This window comes from Bombina bombina, chromosome 5, assembly GCF_027579735.1.
Source record: "Bombina bombina isolate aBomBom1 chromosome 5, aBomBom1.pri, whole genome shotgun sequence".
Lineage (NCBI taxonomy): Eukaryota > Metazoa > Chordata > Amphibia > Anura > Bombinatoridae > Bombina > Bombina bombina.
This window is the reverse complement of record NC_069503.1, coordinates 77,841,202-77,862,370: the sequence shown is the minus strand read 5'-3', so window position 1 is coordinate 77,862,370 and position 21,169 is coordinate 77,841,202. Positions and strand designations below refer to the sequence as shown.

The 21,169-nt window shown below is 39.9% G+C and overlaps 1 pseudogene; it reads left to right on the top strand.

Annotated features, from left to right (window-relative positions):
• Positions 1 to 21,169, top strand: part of LOC128661329 (zinc finger protein 585A-like) — a 218,102-nt pseudogene that overhangs the window by 180,257 nt on the left and 16,676 nt on the right.

Below are 21,169 nucleotides of genomic sequence, written 5' to 3'. Positions count from 1 at the left end.
TAATATAAAAATCTGTGTTCATATCGCAACAGGTCTTCCCAGACTGGAACGCTGAGTGTCTCTGGAGGCCTCTAAGAGGAGAGAGCTCAGCTCCCCCCCCGGGAAAGCGGGTGAACAGAGAGTATTGACACCCTCTATCTAACTGCCTAACAACATTATTGAAAATGGAGGACCTTTGTGCGACCCTACAGGACCTAATGCACTCTTTTGAACGCACAATGTGTGCTAGATTTGAAAGCATTCTGTCCCTCATGGAGCATACCCACTCCGGAGAAGCGGCGGGTACATATGATGCAGAGGCTGGTACGGAGCCAGAAGAAGTGGCCATAGAACGGCAACCTGCCCCTTCTGAGAGGGAGGATCAGATCCGCTTTCGGCCCGACAAAAGAGCTATACCTTCTACTGTGCCCCAGGGGGATGCGGCCGGCCCCCTGGAGGAAGACGAAGAGAGGGTAATGGGCAAGACTGCTGCAGCGGAAAGTGGTGAGACTGCCGTAGGCAGCCAGGCTGGAAAGACCAGTACCTATACAATGGGGATGCCTAACTACTCAACGCCATCCACAACCCCTCATCCTAGAACGAGACTGAGGATACCATGCCGAACCTATCTTACTAATGACGAACTTATTTCACACCACAACCGACACATGCTGGAGGATTTGCAGCCGGTCTTTGCGGTATCCTGCCTATTAAAGGGCTTGGGTCTCCGTGGGATCTCCAGGGCTGGAGTTAGTTAGCGGAGGAGGCATATTCTCTTTGCTGGCAGGCTCGGGAACAGGCTTGTATCTGAATGTTTGTTGATAGCATGTTTTCCCTGAGGCCCGGTCTCAGTCAGCACAGCTGCCTCAGGGAGCCAGGGACATGAATACTTGGCATATGTGAAGCATGGAGGGGGAATCAGTTGTGACTTGGGACTATATCCATGGTACAGAGCTACACACATCAATTATTCACAAGTTTGCTTGCTTGTCATCATTACAGAAATAACCTTTGCTCTATGTATGCTGTACAAAATGTTATGAAGGCCCAAAAGCCTGATGTCCGTCCTTGCAGCCTATATTTGCTTAGAGAGCATCACACTTAGGTTATCTCATCTACTGTTTCGTAATGGGGAGGAACTCTCTGCACGGGACATTATTCCTATAACCTATATCCTACAGTTGGTGTCTATGTGAGACTGTTAATAATTTTCTCTTACCAACATTTTGCTAGCAAATAGGTAATGGTGTTGGGTATCTGCAGGTACTGGTACATATGCCAATAGATGTCCTAGCACATACCCCATACTTAAAATAATTAACTAAACACTTCTATGTTTCTTTAATGAGGGCACACCTCACTCTAACTCCTATGTATTTTAAGGGAACACTTGTTTGTCATCTGTGTATTATTCTTACTCAGGGCCCAAGTTGTACGGGCATATGTGTATATACCACGAATAGTATTTAAAATGTATGCTAGACTGAACAATATTAAGAGGCCCAAAAGTGGCCTATATGTCCTCTAGTATGTAGCTTTACCAGAATGGGTCCAAGAGGGGCCCTGTAAATACTCCCCCTACTCTCTACCCTTGTTTAAGCTCAGATATAGGGATCCAAGTGTGGCCATTAATCTTTAGTTGGGGTATGTCTAAATTGTATGTATAACCTGGAGGACTAGTTATTCAATATAAGATCATCACATATGTGTATATAGTATGTTATTGATATGCTGGGCCCTAGAGGGTCCTCGTGGGCATAACCCCTATACTTACCTTATAGCTACTTTTAACACCCGTGGCCCTAGAGTGGCTGCTAACTTGCATATGAGGTACGTCCCACATACGCTTTGACATAATTTGAGGGGGATTTATGGTATGATATGATATAATGTTTAGAACTTGTATTTGTAATTCTCTTGTTTGACTGTTCCATGTTCTGATGTGCTTAGTAGGGACACCTAAAGGCCTACCTTTGTTTTTTTTGTTGGAACTTTTGTATGTAAGTCAGGCCGTATGATAACTATGAGTTAAATTATTCTTGGCTGTCCGAGCTAAAATGTATATAAATATAAAATGAGGTGCTACGCATGGCTTGCTATACCCTAATGTTTAGGATAAGATACCATTTCCAGTCTTTAAGACATGCCTTCTGTATTGGATATTTAAAAATCTATGTATCTTGATAGGCGTGTTGCCATGAAACCTGTAAAAGTTGATTTTGTATATTGTTGCTACCTCAATAAAAACTATTTAAAAAAAAAAAAGAAGACAATGCAATAGCACTTAGTCTGAGTTTCAAATGAGTAGTAGATTTTTGTTAAATAAATTGCAAAGTTACATCTATTTCCACTCCCCTGTGTCATGTGACAGCCATCAGCCAATAACAAATGCATATACGTATATGCTGTGAATTCTTGCACATGCTCAGTAGGAGTTGGTGACTCAAAAAGTGCAAATATAAAAAGACTGTGCACATTTTGTTAATGGAAGTAAATTGGAAAGCTGTTTAAAATTGCTGCTCTATCTGAATCATGAAGTTTAATTTTGACTTGAGTGTCCCTTTAAGCAACTTTCTAATTTACTCCTATTATCAAATTTTCTTCATTCTCTTGGTATATTTTTTTTTTATATTCAATATTTTTTTATTGAGTTTGCAAATTTCACAACAATGTTTTAATACAATATACAGTGTTAATACAATTAAGAAAATTCACAAGTGTATGATCAATAAAACCAACCTTTTTGTACTTTTTTCAAAAAGGATAAATCTATTAGTAAATATGCTACAACTGATATCCAGTTGTAGGGTGTAAGCAAGGGAAAGGGGAAAAAGAAGGAAAAGGGGAGGGAGCCAGTAGATAAAGTGAAAGGGTAACAAAAAGCACAACCTTCCAATATAGTTCCATCCGAACCTTAAATGCAAATCCGGGATATATCTGAGTATAACCTGTTTAAAGGGGGATATGTCAATGTGAATTAATGACCTGAAGGCCTTGTTCCCAGAGAAAGAAAATGTCAGCTATTAAATCTTGCTTGCTAATGTAGCAATAATACTGTTTCTCAAGCGCTAAAATATGTTCTACCTCGGACACCCACTGTGCGTGTGTAGGGATTGTTTGTGTTTTCCACAGTCTTGGGATCAATCTTTTTGCACAAGCCATCATTAGCTGAAGTAACTTTGTTCGAAAAGCACAGTTAAGTGGTGGGATGAGGTTAAGGAGAATGAGACGAGCATTAAGGGTTATATGAGTACCTAGGATTTTGTTAATACTTTGCTCTAGTTGTGTCCAGAAACCAGTAATGAGTGGGCAGGTCCACCATATATGAGTCATAGTTCCTATGTCGCCGCATCGTCTCCAACAGTTAGAGAAAACGGTCAGGTAAATATGTCTTAGGCGCTGCGGTGTCAAATACCATTGAGCTAAAATTTTGTAGTTCATTTCAGATATCATTACTGAAGTGGAAACAGAATGGGAGGCCTTAAAACAGCGTCTCCAGTCATCATCATTGATGTCCTCTGATATTTCCGCTCTCCACCCTAGCAAATATGTGGGTTGTTGATCAGGGAAAGTTCTTTTGAGCATTTTGTATATTAACGAAAGATGCTCTCTCCGAATTTCAGGATTTGCGCATATCTTCTCATATGCTGTTAATGGTCTAAGAATATTAGATTTGTATATGCTATTATAGAACGCATGTCTAATCTGAAGATATGAGTACAAATTATGGAAGGGAGGTCCTAGGTCATTATTTAATGAAACTCTATCCGTAATCTCTCCTGAGTCTAGTAAAAGATAGATGGGCAAATTTTGTAAACCTCCTGTTGTACTTATGTGTGCAAAAGAGGTATGTTGTAAGAAGATCCGGTTATTTAGTATTGGGGTCAGGGGGGAGACTGAGGTAGAGAACCTCTCAAAATGTGTGATCACATAATCCCACACATCAAGGGTGGCTTTGACATAACTATTCTGATAGGCTAAGGGTGGTCTGTGAATTTTGGGAAGCCATGCAATGTCTCTCATACATCTAATCCCCAGCAAAGAACTCTCAACACTAACCCATAAAGATGAAGGTTGTTTTAACTCCAAGAGATCACTCTAGCCAAATGTACAGCTCTATAATAATTGTAGAGAAGTGGAACATTTAGTCCTCCATCTTCTTTGTTTAAGAATGGAGCGTATTTTGAGATACCCTAGGTCTCTTGTATGACCAGATAAAGGAATTGAGCATCTTCTGTTGAGCACACAAATAAGACCCTGGCAGGGCCATCGGCAATGTCTGGAAGAGATACAAGTATTTTGGAACTATCATCATTTTAATAGTATTTATCATTCCCATCCAGGACAGATGTCCCTGCTTATGCCACTTTTCAAGCAGAGTCTGCGCTGAGCGCTGAAGAGAGATGTAATTAATTTGATAGAGGTCTTGGGTATTTTTTGTGATCATTAATCGTAAATATTTAAGTTTGTCTACAACCTTGAATGCGGTGTGCTGTATAATAAAATCATCATCTTGTGGGGACGTATTTAGAAGCATTATTCCTGATTTTCCCATATTAACGGAAAAGTTAGATACCTGACCATAGGTTTTTAAAGTTTGTATCAGGGCAGGGAGGGTCGTAGAGGAAGATTGGAGAGTAAATATTACATCATCCACAAATAGCAGGCATTTTTGGGTAATGGTTTTATATTGTATACCTAAAATATCTTTATTACCTCTAATCTGTATAGCCAGAATTTCAATTGTTAAAGCAAATAATAACGGTGATAGCGGGCATCCTTGGCGGGTGTTGTGAGACAAGTGCCATTCACTCGAACCCTTGCCCGAGGCCTTGAATAAAGAGCCTGTATTCTGGTAAGAAAAGTTTTAGAGAAGCCAAATTTCAACAGGCCCCCCACATAAAGTGCCAGTTGACCCTGTTAAAAGCCTTCTCTGCGTCAGTTGATAGGAGTGTAAGAGGTGTTTTATTGTCATGAGCGGCCTGAAGGGAATGTTAGACTCTAATGATATTATCTTTTGCTTTTCTACCCTTGACAAATCCAACCTGATCTGGATGTATTATATTTGGAAAGGTGGTACTCATACGGTTTGCCAGTATTTTAGCATATATCTTTATATCAATGTTTAACAATGAGATAGGTCTATAGTTACCCACCTGGGTACTAAGTTTGTCAGTTTTCGGAATCACTGTAATGAGAGCTTCCAATAAAGGTTGGGAGAAGACTTCACCGGTATTTATGGAGGTAAATAGTGTATATAATTGTGGGCTTAGCTGAGATTGAAGAAGTTGGTAAAATTTTGCAGTTAGACCATCCGATCCGGGGGATTTGCCATTAGGAAGTGTTTTATGGTATCTTTGATTTCTTGAAGGGTTATAGTGGAATCTAGAGAATGTCTATCCTCATCTGTGAGCTTTGGGGTGTCTAAAGTATCTGGGTATTTTTCAATGTTACTAAATTTATCATGTGTCATATGTGGGTTTAGGTTATAGAGTTTGGAATAGTAAGAGACAAAGGTGTCCTCTATGTCCTCATTTTAAGTAACTAATCTACCTGAGGGGTGTAGGACTGATCTGGTGAAGGAAGTATAACTTTGCTTTTTAAGTGACGTTGCCAATAGACGGCCTGCCTTGTTACTTTCGGCAAAAATTTTTGCTTTAGTAGTAAGAGCTCTTAGATGTGTGTTTTGGATAAGGTACTTATTGATAGCTTCTCTAGCTATGGAGAGGTTTACTAGTTTTGGGGAAGAGGTTGGGTCGTCTTTGTGCGCTGCTTCTGCCGTATTTAAGCTATTTGTTAAGTGTGTGAATTGGGCCAGTTTAATCTTTCGTTGTTTAACGGTGTGTTTAATTAGGAATCTCCGGATATAGCATTTATATGCTTCCCAGTTATTCAATATAGATGTGTCTTCTGGTTTATTTGTGAGAAAATATTCATCAGTTGCTTCAGCGAACTCCTCCAATGTGGCTTGATTTGTTAAGATAGAGTCAGTAAATCTCCAGCCCATAGTGTTTTTGGGCCTGATAGACCAGTGGAAGGAGGTAAGGACCATACTATGGTCGGACCAGGGTGTGTGTGATATTTTAGATTGAATCAGGTTTGTTAAAAAAAGCTTGGTTACACATTATATAATCCAATCATGAGCACATGCGTTGAAGGTGTGAGAAAAAAGTATAATCTCTTTGTGTGGGATGAGCTATTCTCCAAGTGTCAAATAGGGAAATAGAGTGTAACATAGAGCAGTTAGTTTTCAACAATTTATTTCGGAGGTATGATTTCCCTGTGGAGGTATTTAGAGTCGGGTTCATGGGGAAATTAAATTCACCACCTAGTATGATTGGACCTTTTGAAATATCTAAAAGTAAATTAGTGACAGTTTTATAAAAGGAGGGTGTGGGCCTAATTGGGGCATAGATGTTAGCCAAGGTAACCGGACTCCCATAACAGAGTCCCACTAAAATCAAAATTCTACCTTCCTTATCCGAGTGTTTCTGTATGAGTTCAAATGGAGTTTTGCGTTTAATAGAGATGCAGACACCATTCTTCCTATCTGGGCCCAAGCTAAGAAAATATTGTTGTCAAGATTATATCTATATTCCTTTTGTAAAAATCATAATAAGCTATTGAGCGTTTCTCAGCTGACAAGAAGCCTTTTACATTTTGGCTTGCAACTGTCAAGGTACTCATTGTATAGGTTCAGGTTATAGAGTTAAAGTCGTAAGTCACCACTCTCCTAAGTGTGGCTTGTATATCACCGACTGTGCAAATATCCGTCAGTACAAACAATATCGAAAGGTGTGCTGTGGGAAGGAGAGAGGGAAGAAAGGAAAAGGGAAAAGGGGATACAGATATAGGGTCTAATTAGCAAGAATATAACAACTCGTGAGAATCAGACCTTGGCAATTAAGCAAAAAAGGGAAGGAGAGAAAAAAAAAGGTTGATAAAAGATTACAAGTAATCCAAAAGTCACAAAACGTGTATCATAAGGGGCTAATTAACAAACTGGGTGTACACATAAAACATTATGTCAGACGACTTCCGGTGGGCGGCGCACCAAGATGGCAGCAATAGACTGAAGCTCTGAAACATCTTCTCAGTAATAAGCTTTATTATAGCCTGAATCTATAACCATCCACACCTCTCTTGACAAATCTGTGTCCGAGAATCTTTGTGGATAGAGACAACACCACCCTCTCTCCCACGGAAGGCATTTTACAAGATATTAGGGAGAAACGGTCCAAGATGGATTCCCTACTTAAAGACTTAACCACCATCTTCTCATCGCAGCTGGATAACCTTATGAGGTCTTATCTTACACTTTGCGAAGCGATCCGGTCTGCTCAGAAACTCCCCGCATTGCCAAATGTCGCCCTGTATCTGCTGGGGAGATTCCTCAACCCCTATGTGCCTCACGCTCTTGTACTCCTGGGGAGGCTGCGGGGCCGGAGTGTGACCAGCTTATCCCCGATCAAGGCATGGCTCCATTCCACCCCTCCAACACACCCGCTCAGCTGGATGACAGCCCTCACAACAACCCACTATGCAGCGCCGTGGGGAGGCAGGTGGACTGTACCTCTGAAAAAGAGCGCTCTCTGACACTCCATTGGCTGCATGATTTTGACATAAAGATCATGAATCTTACCTTACTGAGAAAGGACAGGCCGCGACACTTCCACAGCACAAAGGGACTCTTGCCAATATTGGGAGATGACTCCACACCGCGATTTAGAAAAGGCGTTGGCTGATTTATCAGGTTACTAATGGAGCAGAGCTTGCTGCTTCCCCTATGCGTGTCGGCACTCTGGATCACTGATGCTCATTGACTAGGCTGTAAGCCACACATGCCAAGCAAGATATTGGGGTGACAATATCATATACACGGCATTCAGCAGATCTGACTATGGGTTAAATGCTGGGAAATGTGTAATATTGATTTAACTGATTTTGTCTAATTCTCCTGTGTCTGCACTTATACTCTTCCTCTCCCATCCCCCTGCTTACGCAGAGATGCCTGGTGTGTAGTTTTATTTTATTGGTCTACTGCACACTACTCTGGGTGATCTAGGGTGTTAAAAAACATATATGTTGCTCTCCTCAGCACTTAAGTGCAGTATTTATTTGCCAGCGCCTGATTATATCTTTCTAGAAAGCACCGCGACTAGAAATACATGAAATTAGAGCAGCTTTTTATTAGTAACGGCAGAACTGGCTTTGTAATCCTTCTGAATGTTCTCTTGCATCAGCTATATAGTTGAACACCCTACTATTGTAACCAATGGTAGGCAAATGATTCCTGTTGCAAAACTGTAGACGGTCTAAACATGATTAGCACATACACGTACGTTCCTACAAGAGATCTTAACTCCTTATAAATATATCAATCTGCATTAGCCCCTGCTTTAAGGAGTGAATAAAGGGAACACCTCATACTCCAACTTTGTTGTTCTTGCTCTACTTGCTTCTTACTTTGTGCTTGTCTTTAAAAGAAACTATCAACTGAGTCCAATTGTTTATATATTACCATGGTCAAGAAACCTATTAATTTTGAATAGATACATTAATTAGGTTGTGAAGTATTAAACATTGCTCAGTGAAGGCTATCTATGTACTGAATCTTTACACTGCCCTCTAACTTTGCAGAACCATCTGGGACTAAATTGGGATTTTGCAACCTGTTTTGATTATATAAACTACTGCATTATTTCTAGGGCTGGACTAACAGTGTGAAGATTATAGCAGTATTGTGTAACCCAGTTATGTGGTGCTATGAATGCTGAGACTCTAGATAACTTTGTGGATGGGATTGGTTGTTTGTTATGCCTTGTTTGACTGATTAATTTGTTTGCTTGGTTTGTGCGTTTGTATTTGTTGTAAGTTAAAAAAGATCCATTACGGGCAGATTGGTATGGCATTGTGTTGTCAGTCTGTTTTTCTTAGATTTACAAGATGTTTGTCTAATCTTCCTGTGGCCCATCTTGTACTTTCCCTCTCTTATTTCCCCACCTGTATTCTCCCTATCTCATCCCCCTGCTTAAGCAGAAATGCTCTGAGTGCAGCTTTATTTTATTTTGTTTTCTAAGCAAGCTGTTTGCTCTACGCTCAACGAACCATTGCTTTGGGTGAACTGGAGTGTGGGCGCTACATACACTATTCTCCTCAGCACTTAGACGTCATGTTTACTTGTCAGCACCTGACTATACTTTCTAGAGAGTATCACTACTAGAAACACATAAAATTAGAACAGCCTTTTATTAGTGACGTCAGATTCCTCCTTGTATCTTCAGAACACTCTCTTGTATCACCTATATAGTTGAGAACCCTAATATCGTAGCCAACGGCATATAATTCATTCCCTCTGCAAAGCTGTAGTTAGTTTAATCTTGGTTAGCATATATAAGTATGCTCCTACATAACGCCGTAACTCCTTATGCTTATATCATTCTACATTAGCCCCTGCTTGAGGGATTGAATGAGGGAAATATCTCATACTATAACTGTGTTGCTCTTGCTCTAATTACATTTTATCTTGTGTTTGAATGAGTCAAATTGTTTCTTTTGCCAGGGTCAGAAAATTATTAATTTTAAACAGGTATGTTGATCAGGTGGTAGGGCATTAAATATATACCCAGCCAGGTTATACATGTACTGCTTTTTTACACTGCCTTCTAACCTTTGCAGATGCCTTTTGAACTAAACCAAGATTTTGCAATCTGTTTTGATTATATAAAGTAATGCAGTGTTCTTGGAACTGGGCTGGCAGTATAGATATTATAATGGTTGTGTGTAGCCCATCTACATGGAAAACTACCCAGCACCTCACTGTGCCGCCTCATATACTCTGGCGGAATCTATTAGTAATACGGACCTGAACATTAGGCTTAGTCAGACGGCTACGAATGCTAAAACTTTAGATAACTCTGTGGATGGGACTGGTTGTCTGCTATAGATAGCAAAAGATAAGGCAGCAGTCGGTTCCTTGTATGCGTAAAAAACAATTCATTATTCTTCTTGTTTAAAACATTACTTCACATCACAGCAAACAGGTAAAAGGAATGCAGGTGGTTGACTAGTTTCGGCAGTGCCGTAATCATAAACCTGAGGTTTATGATTACGGCACTGCCGAAACTAGTCAACCACCTGCATTCCTTTTACCTGTTAGCTGTGATGTGAAGTAATGTTTTAAACAAGAAGAATAAAGAATTGTTTTTTACGCATACAAGGAACCGACTGCTGCCTTATCTTTTGCTATCTATTTACTTTGGGATGACAAGGAGTCCCTGTTCTTTGGCAGTTTGTCCCTTCGAAGATCCTCAAACTTCGGTTTTTACACTGTGGTCAATACAGTGCAAGCACCGTGTTTCCTGGATGGTGATAGGCTGAAGGCGGCACACCCCTAACTACGCACAACCCCGATGACGTCACACGCCAAGCTGCGGAGGCCCGTTATTTGAAATTAGAAGCGGTACGGAGAGGAGCTAATTCCTATAGGTGAACCGGCGGCTTTAGCCGCAGATTGTCCCCATTTAGGATTATACCTCAGAGGAGTTCGCCACTAAGTTTCTTTTGGGCCGACAAGAAACCTCCTATGGCAGAAGGGTGAGTCTTTTACTTTCACCCTATTCCGCATCAGTGGATGCCTTGGAGGATTGAGGTTGTTGAAGCTTCCTTGGGGGGTGTGTATGTTAAGCCTATATGCCTGTTTTTCACGGAACATTGCCTTAAAGTGACATTTTAAACCGGAGTTCAGATATCCACTAGAGTGTGTTTGTTTCGCCTGGGATAATTTTCTATTGTTGTTATTGGTTGTCTGCTATGTCTGGTTTGACTGATTGGTTTGTTGGTTTGGTTTGTGTGTCATTAGTTGGTGTTTAGTGTTTGGAGGGTTGAGGGGGGGATCAGGGTTTAGTTGGGGATGAAAATATAAAATGAGAGGGCTGAACATATGTAGATAACAAGACTGTAAATTGTTATAGGTATCTGGGTTATCTGTCATGTATCCTGAACTTCTGTTATGCCCTGAACAATGTTACCTCTAAGTAGATTGTTGACCACTGTATCTTTGGATGTAGTCTTTTTGATAATGTCTGGAACTGTTGATTGATGTATCCATGTGTTGGCTCTCAATAAAAAGAATTAGAAAAAAAAAAAAAAACCATTATGTCATTCAGCCATATATAAAACGAAACTGTGGATACTCAGAAAGGGGAATAGATGTAAAGTATGATTTATTGTACACATATTTAGAGAGACCCCCAGGACTCCTATCGTTATCATCACGATAAGGGTCTGTATGGTTAAAACTTATAAGGCTAACAAGAAACAGTGAATAGTATTATAGATGATATGGTCACATCAAATCCCTGTTTTCTGAGCAATCTCAGTTCGACTTACACATACTTGAATGAGATACAAAAATATGGTGAAAACTGGTTTCATATCTTTAAATAGAAATTTTAACGTATAAAAATAGGGTTTTATTTAGTAAATCAATTCAAATGTGTGCTCTCGGCCAACACCACCCCCATCTCGCAGGTAAAAACCTGAGAGGAAATATAAGCTGATACACAGGTGGACCGTATGCACTGAGAGCACCTCTAGACATGTCTGTGTGAAGCAATACAGCAACAAGCACAGGGGTCTTCTAGATTCAAACATCTAAGTATCAGCTAAGGAAATAATAAACATTATAACATAAGAACATTAGAAATATAAATATGCTATTACATATATATGAGAATTTATTATAATTCCTTGGAGCATTATCGAGTTGCAGAATCATTTTTAACCATTAACTGCAATAACATAAACAGCTGTGACATGGAACTCAAGTTATCCATATGCCCCGCCCAGCACCAACCACACCCAGTAAGAGGCAAAACATATATATCACATGGCCTCCCACTACAGTGGGACGCACCGACTGAAGGCACAATGGTATACATTCTAACATAATGAAAATGATAGCAAAGGTCTAGCTCAAGTAAATCGGAACTAATATATAGAGATATCTCTTATATTTTATGCTATCACAAACAATAAGCAAATGTCCTAGGACATAATAGTAACACTGTGTAAATATAACATAGATCAATCATTATACTTGCCACAGTCCATCTACTCCTGCAGAGAAAACTTATGTCCATTATAAAGATGGATAAAGTGAAGGACACTACTCCCTCATTCTCTTCTGAGAACCAGGGGCTAGTTATGGTACAGGTACCTTAACCGTCCACAATCATCCTGGCTGTTCTGCTACCATGTCCAGGCCCGCCTGTCTTCTTTTAGGATGCATAGACGACGCTTCTGGCCAGGGCCGTCTTTGTGGTCTTGAAACAGATTGGCCTGGTGAACTGTTTTACGAGTGTTGCATATTGTCCTTAGTTGGAAGTGAGATGCCCAACAAATTACAGAATTTGTCAATATCAGATAGCATCCGACATTCACATCTGTTACCATTTTTTGTAGCAATTACTGAAGTGGGAAATCCCCATCTATAAGGGATTTTCAACTGTCTCAGGTGAAGAGTAAGTACAGAGAAGTCTCTCCTTTTTTGCAAAGTTCTCAAGGATAGATCTTGGTAGATTTGTATACGGCTGTCCTGGAACATCACAGCCTGTTGCTTCCTAGCAATATTGTAAATGTCTTTGCGTTGTTAGTAATTCTGGAAACGGACAATAATATCCCTAGGCGGGAGGTCTGAGGCTGGTTTTGGAAGTAAAGCTCTATGAGCTCTCTCTAGAGTAATGGTAGTTATTTCCCCATCATCTGCACCTGCCATGTCGGCGAAAAGGGCCTGCAAATATTCTTGAATTTCATTGTTCCCAACAGATTCTGGTATACCACGAAAACTTAAATTATTGCGCCTCATGCGGTTCTCGAGGTCATCTAATTTATCCTCTAGATCTACTATGTGATTTTGCTAATGTTGTACTTTGGAGGACAGTTCTGCCATTTTTTTGAGAGAATACATAATCATGTTCTTCCAGCGAATCTACTCTACGACCTAGGTCATTAATATATTTTTTAAGGTCTGCACATTCATTTTTTATGCATGACTTGACCTGGTTGATTAAGGCTTCCATAGCTCTGTTGGTGATATGAGTTTGACCTTCTGTGGCATCTACCATTAGAGATGGGCTTCTTGATTCATTGTAGTCCTCAGCTTCATTATCCATATTGGTAGATTGTGGGGTGATATTGTCAGGTTTCTGTTTGAGCCTATCTGTCTGTTTAAAAAGAGCATTTACTGAATCTTGAGAGTTCTGTGCTGATTTTTGTGTTTTGTCATTTTTTGTAAGCCTTCTTTGTGACATCTTGATATTATGTTACTGTCACAACAGTAGGAGAAAAAACAAATATAGGAATACTACCCGTTGGCTTCTTTCATGCACTTTAAACTTGTGTTCCACACTCCCCAGGGAAGGTGCTCTCACAGAGCGATCACGGGAAGGGAAATGGGGATATGACCCGCTGCTATGGGAAACAGCGGGAAATGGATGGGGAGTGTGTAATTCTGTAAATAAAAGGAATATGCCTGGAATATATATTTAAGGTCAGTATAGCTCCGTGGATTGGTGACCCACCACAGTCGGACGTAGATCAGAAAGTCAATATGAGATCTTTTATGGGACTATGTCTAATCTTCTGTGACTAAGCAGCACCTACACAATCCGCACTGCATTTCAACTTTTGCCCAGGCAGATCAAACAAACTGAGGTCTCTGTGGTGATATGTGTCGGTCTCCTCCTCTGCTGTTTAAAGATCTCAGTTAAAATTCCTCCTCGTTATTGTAGAGGACATCTGCAATTAGTGTAAGTTTTTTTGCCAGGGTTTAGGTGGTATGACATTTAATATATAACATCATAAGAGTCACTGGGTATTTAATAAATGGAACTTTTCCTATACGTGAGATTAACTTTTAAACTTATATTGTTTTTATCTGGTGACAGCTTGGGGGTTGTAATGTTCAATGGCACTTGTTCTTCTTAAAAGTGCGTCAGCAGTGAGAAGAGGAACAAGAAATAAAACCTGGACAGTAAATACGGAATGACCCAGGAGCACTGCAACCCAAGTAACAGCCTTCTCTTTATGGCTTCGATAGCATACACCAGTCCAGGCAGCGAGTAATTAACACTCCGGAGCGGAGCCCTGTCCCTCTGGAGTGCAGTCTGCTGATCCGCTGTGTGTGGAAGGCGGTAAGATACTGGGTGGGTAGATATGGAGTATCTGTGTTAGTAAATTCCACGTCCTGCAGGTTTATTTCATTGAAGAAGCAGATTGTTGCAATTAAGCCTCAGCGATGGATTAACCGTGTAAGTCTGCTGAGTCACTACGTTAAGGCCTCAGTCCGACATGTCCTAAATTTCTCCACTCAGGTATCTCCTAGGTGACCACAAAATATATAATTGCGGTCCTGTTGCTTTCTGCAAGACTTTTGTGACATTTTCCGTGCAAATAGGCTGAATTGTGTTTAAAGTGAGTGTGTATCACCCGGTCTGTATTAAGAGCCTTAGCAAGTTGCGGCCATCTTAGTCGGCCGTTCGCGCCACCCTCCTCTCTTGGTATCTTTATTTGAAAATCCAAAATGTAAGTTTAGATGCCGGACCATTTTTGGTGAACAACCTGAGTTGTTCTTGCTGATTTGTGGATAAATTCAACAGCCAATAAACAAGTGCTGTCCATGGGTCTGAACCAAAAAATTGCTTAGGTGCCTTCTTTTTCAACTAAAGATAGCAAGAGAACAAAGAAAAAATTATAATAGGAGTAAATTAGAAAGTTGCTTAAAATTGCATGCTCTACATGCCCCCTCAGTTCCGGAGGAGGAGCACAGGTGTGTGGTCATGCAAGACACCTGCTCTGACTTACCTCTCTTCAAGCCTGCTGGCGGGAAATCTGCGCCTCAATCCTCAGACCAAGGGTGGCTTGGGTGTCTGAAAACCATCGCTATCGGAACCTGTCTTAGTGCCATTCCAAAGCACTAAATTGCATTTAGCAGTCCTTATATAGACTTATAAAAACCCCTGTAAAATCCTTCGCTCAGATACTAAAAACTATGTAACTATTAACAAACTTGTTATACTAAGTATCGAAAGAAGCGCAGGGGGACTGATCCTTGGCTAACCAGTATACCTGTTATCCGCATCTTGCCGAACTCCCCTTCCCAGGTGCTAATGTCTATTTGTGGACATACTGGTTTTAAGGGCTAAACCCTATCTGAACTTTCAAACAAAAACTGGGCCAGCCTAAAAATAACAATCATCTTTTACCGACTGCTGATATTCCAGTTTTAGCCTTACCTGGCCCTTTGGAACAATGGAGGTGAGTCCGGTACTCTGACCAGATATTGGCCTGAGATTCCTTCAAGCCCATTGACCCCTGTATGTTATATCTGACTCAGGGCGAAGACCTTGTACAGCGGGACGGCGTGGATTTGATTGGCTGCTGACACACACTCTGATCCACAGCGTCTTGAGCGTCAGGACACAGCAGTGGCGTAGTGATATCCTGGGCGCTGACTCCCACTGGCGCGGGCTCTCCCTCCCACCGATGCTGCGTGAGGGACCCGGGCCACGTCTTCTTGCTGCGCCGCCCAACCTGACACAAGCAGCTGCTGCCTCTCGACGCTGGAATCAGGCTTCTTACTACCAGGTGGCGTGATTCAGGACTCTGCCAACCTCTTCTCTGTCTATCCGGTGCTTCCCCTCCCACCTGTGCTGCGTGTAGGGGAGGCCCGGTTTTTGCTCTGAGAAGGGTTGCCCCAGTCATTCTACACTCCCGGCTAGGAGTTGGTAAAGTATAAGATATTCCAAGTGACTTGCACCTCTCCAGAAAATACAAACATTAGCCTCTGCATAAACTTTGTTTAATATCCTCATCTGCATGTTACAAGTTTGGCAGTTAAAAACAATCCTTGCTTGAAACACACTGACTTTCTTTGCCTCCTCCATAAAAATTGACATGAAGAAGGTTACCTCAGGGATGAATTCTCTCTAAGCTCTTCTGTTAAAACTCTGGGTTAAAAAGGAAGAAAAAATATAAAAAAACAGAGGGAGTAAAAAGGGAAGAGCTGAGTAATTGGAAGGATATTTTAATTTTGTTTAGTTAATTAACATATAACTGCCTCTATCATTAAGAAATCATCTGCTGCAATTATGAACTTAAACACACACAGTTCAAATTTTGCTTAGATTCTTGGAAAAACAAGACTCAGGGAATTTGTAAATTGCTTATTGTTGTTGATTGCTATGTACATCTAACTATTTTCTCCCTCCCTGCATGTAATTTTGTATATATTAACCTAAGATATAACTTTTGCTTCAACATATTGCTAATTTAATTAGCCTTTGCTTCTATAAAAAATACTTCTGTGTTTAATCACCTGAAGGGGCATTAGAAGGTTAACTTTTCTGTTATACTTAGTCCCAATAGGATAGGTTAAGATTGAGATTTGAAGTTAAGAAATCTCTCTAAACTAGCAGAAATGAGATCCCCTACAGCTGTCTGGATATTATATAAAGTATGTCATATTCAACTTAAGGTATAGATACCAGAGGAATTAATATATTGAGCACACAATATACTCCAGTGCAGGTGTAAAGCTATAAGTTTTCTTATGGTTGTTAAAAAATAGATATATACCTGGTTGATGTCTGCTATAACTATGTGGTCTTGAGCAATTTAAATCACAAAACATTAATCTTGCTCAAATGTTCTAAAAGAGAAGTTAGGAGTGGGGGAAATAGGAGGTGAAGGAGGAACAGCAGGATAGGGGGAACCCATATCTTGGTATTTCTTGCTGTTCTTCTGTGCTAGTAACTATTTTTTTCTATCCTTCTAACTAACCCTACGCATAATAATTTAAGATACTAACCGCAAGTTGACTTGCTCTGCTCTGAATTTAAACATAGAAGTGGTTGAACTCCCTGTAGAGGAGGTAACTTACAAAGTATATCTTACAAAATTATTCATCAATCACAAAAATACCTTGTTTTGCTGTAGCAGGTAATTGAGGGTTACCTGGGCTTCTTCCCTGTTAACTATTATATAGGCTTAGATTATAAGCCTAAAGTGAGTATTATTCTGTAATTTTAAAAAAGACATATTGCAGCAACTAACCTGGGTCACAGGTACTAAGGTACTAATGTACTTCACATATTAAACTACATACTATTTCAAATAAGAGTTGTGTTAGGGGAATAGTAACAACCTTTATTAATTAGATTAATAGGCCAGCTACAGTATAAATTGACTTGGGCTGGCAACTATGAGGTTATTGAGATAGACTCAGGTTTACTGATCTAATTCTGCTGTTGATGGGCCAGACAGTTAAACTCTCTTACTTTATCAGATAAATTAATCTATATAAATGTAAAGCATTAATTTTGCAAAATAATTAGTTCGTCTCACATATAAAATCCTCTTCTAGGGTAACTGGAAGTTAGGCCATAAAACTGCCCCATCAATTTACAAACTTAAATCAGAAGTGTTTTTTGCCTGCCTGGAATGGATAAGTAAAAGCCGTTAAGTGGTTTAAATAGTTAGAACAGGCGGAACAGAATCAGGCTGTTTCAATCCTACCTAGACATTGCTTGGTAGAACAGTCCATAGTTAAACACTTAAATAATTCACACCCCCTCGCGGATCACTGGTTTAGGTGGATTTTTTTTTTTTTTTGCACAAAATCACTGTTGGCATTTACACAATTCACCCTTTTGCACCCTGTTTTACAGGTTAATAACATAGAGGTTAACCTCCTTAAATTCACCCTACATCTCCCTCCCCCCTTTTTTTTTTTTTCTCTCCCCCCTTCCCCTCTCACCTTAGCAATTTACAATAACCTTCCCTCACACTATCACAGTCCACTCACTTACACTAATATAATCACGTTCACATTTTGACTTAGGGTCTATAACTCACAAGCTCTCACCCACACAGCTATTCACTCCCTTTGCATAGTTCTCTTTTGTCCTATGGAAAGATTCCTTAATACTACCCCTAGAACTACTTCTCCAAGCATGGCAGGTAGAGGTAAGGATAAAAAAACCCAAAGGAGTCTCAGAAAATGTATTAGATATCACTATACCTAGTACCAACCCTGCTACAGAGACTTTAAATATTCAAAATATATCAGAAGCATTAACTCCTAAATTTGAAACCCTGAGATCTGAGATAAAACAGGATATAGTACAACTTTCCCAGGAAATAAGGCAATTCTCAAGCAGATTACAGGAGGCAGAACAGAGGGTTTCGGATCTAGAGGATCTTACCACCTCGCATAGCTCCAATCTAGAAGAAAATAATTCCAAAATCCAAAAATTAATGTTAAAAATCGAAGACCTTGAAAATAGATCTCGTAGGAACAATATAAGGATTATAGGAATACCTGAGGGCAAAAAATACGAAGATCTCTCCTTGTTTGTTGCTCAAACTCTAGTACAACTCTTAGAAATGCCTCCTTCTCATATAATAATTGAAAGGGCTCATAGAATAGGCCCACCCCCAACTGACAATAGAACAAATAGGCCCAGACCAGTAATTGTGCGTTTCCTAAATTATAATGACAAAACTAATATACTTCAACAATTTAAAAAGAAACAACCAATCAGCTTAGATGGTGCCAAAATGTTATTGTTTCAAGACTTCTCAGCTGAGACAGCCTCAAGGAGGAAAGAATTGGCACCAATATGCACAAAAATGATACAAAGAGGATATAAAGCGACACTATTATACCCACACAAACTCAGAATAATGGTCAGGGACAAGGTATATCTATTCGAAAATGCTCGCGAAGCTGACATTTTTTTTTCTGAAATAGAATCTACAACTTAAAGAGTGTGTAGATAGACAGTAATAAATGGATAACAACTAGGTTAATAGGCCTCAATAGAAATGACATGGGTTTTTATAAATTAAAGCAGTCCTCTGAAGAGGACCATTATCGGACAAAGAACTCAGCAGGGGAAACTTCCCTGCTGAGTATTGAATTGAGATGTTATGGAGTTCTGAATAAATATTTGGAACAATTTTTTTTTTGCCCTCTCTCTCCCCTTCTCCCTTGGGGGGAGGGGATGGGGGGGATCTCTCCTTACCCCCCCCCCCCCCTCGCTCCCCTTTTTTTTCTTTTTTTTTTTTTGTTCCCCTCCTCTTCTCGCCCCCATTCCTGTCTTCTGCCACATTTGCCCTATCTATATTAACAGATGGTTAAAAGACTAGATAGAATTAAACTTATATCATGGAACATTGGTGGTATTTCGACCCCCATTAAAAGGAAAGCAATTGTTTCCCATTTGAGAAAAATGCAAGCAGATCTTGCATTCCTGCAAGAAACACATCTAGACATGGATGAAATTAAAAAAATGAAAGGCTCCTGGGTTAAAGAGGTTGTTGCTTCTCCCAGTTTTGGAAGAAAAAGAGGGGTAGCTATTTTGATTGGAAAAAGATTAAAATATGAGTTAATCCACTCTGAAAGGGACCCTGAGGGGAGGTTTGTGATGATGAAAATAAAAATTCAAGATCAATTGCTCACTCTCTGTAATATATATGCACCTAACACCCTGGATTATAGGTTTTGGGACACGCTGCAATCTAAAATATTAACTTACTCAGAAGGTTATGTAGTATTGAGTGGCGATTTCAATATGGCGCCGCAATCTCCCCTAGACAGGCTTCGGCAGATTAACAAACAATCAAAACAAAAAAGAGATAATCTTGAAGCAAAAATATTCAAAACTGTAACCCAGAATTTAGCTATTAAAGACATCTGGAGGATTCAAAATCCGGATGTCAGAGAATACACCTGCCTTTCTAAGGCTCACAAAACTCTATCCCGAATAGATATGTTTCTAATTGATGATAGATTATGTACATTGAATACCACTGCAGGTATAACTCATGTAACTTTATCAGATCACTCTCCTATTTTTTTAGAACTCCAGCTAAATCGGTCTATAAACTCCTCTACAAGATTTAGATTCCCTTATTATCTGATGAATGATTCCAAATTTAAAAACCATTTGATCAAGAAATTCAAGGAATACCTTCATTTTAACTCTGAATTTTCCGATCGCCCGGAAATATTCTGGGGAGCTGCTAAAGCAGTCCTCAGAGGTGAAATAACGGCTTATGCCGCAATGATATCTAAAAAATTGAAAAAAAGAGAGAAAGAGGTCACAAGTTCTGTGACTAATGCTTATAACCGCTACCTGCTGCAAAATACACCTTTTAACTGGGCTAAATATATAAAAGCCAAGAGCGAAAGAGATGCTATGGCATTATTAGTGGAAACACAGAAAGAACTGAGGTTTCAAGCCAAGCTCTACCGGTTTGGCAACAAATCAGGCAAATTATTAGCTAAGCTAGCCAAAGGCGATAATAAGCCTCCTATGATTGAAAAAAATCTTCATCAAGGGAACTTTTTGGTAAACACAGAGGACATCTTAGAGGCTTTTACAGAATATTATAGAGACCAGTACTCTGCAAAAACTGCAGATAAAACTCAGTCTGATCAATTCTGGGGTCAGGTAAATTGTCCTCTAATTACAGCAGAAATGAACTCTATTCTTAATAGCCCAATCTCTATTGAAGAGGTTAGCAAAATAATTTTTGAATCACCAGTGAACAAAGCAGCAGGCCCAGATGGTCTTCCCAATGAGGTATATAAGATTTTGACCTCAGATATAGCTCCACATTTATGTAAAACATTTAATGAATTTTTCACTGAGGGCAATACTATACCAGCTGATTTTTCAGCTTCTTTCACAACTCTGCTTGCAAAGGGTGGCAAGGATCCTAGTCAAAAGGAATCCTATCGACCGATAGCCCTCTTGAACGTGGACTATAAGTTCCTTGCCTCAATTCTGGCACGCAGGCTTCAAGGTAGTCTTTTACACATCATTCATAAGGATCAAGCAGGGTTTATTCATGGCCGTAACTCAGCCTCCAAAATTAGGGAGGGCAATAAGGATCTCGCAATAGTCGCTAAGGCATTCGATTCTGTCTATTTTAGCCACCTGTTTACCTCATTAGCCAAATTTGGATTTAGGGATAAATTTGTTAACTTTATACATAACTTGTATACATGTCCATCCACTAGACTGATAGTTAATAATTCATTATCCTCGAATATTGCTATTAAAAGGGGAACATGGCAGGGCTGTCCCCTGTCTCCCCTTCTCTTTGACATTGCAATAGA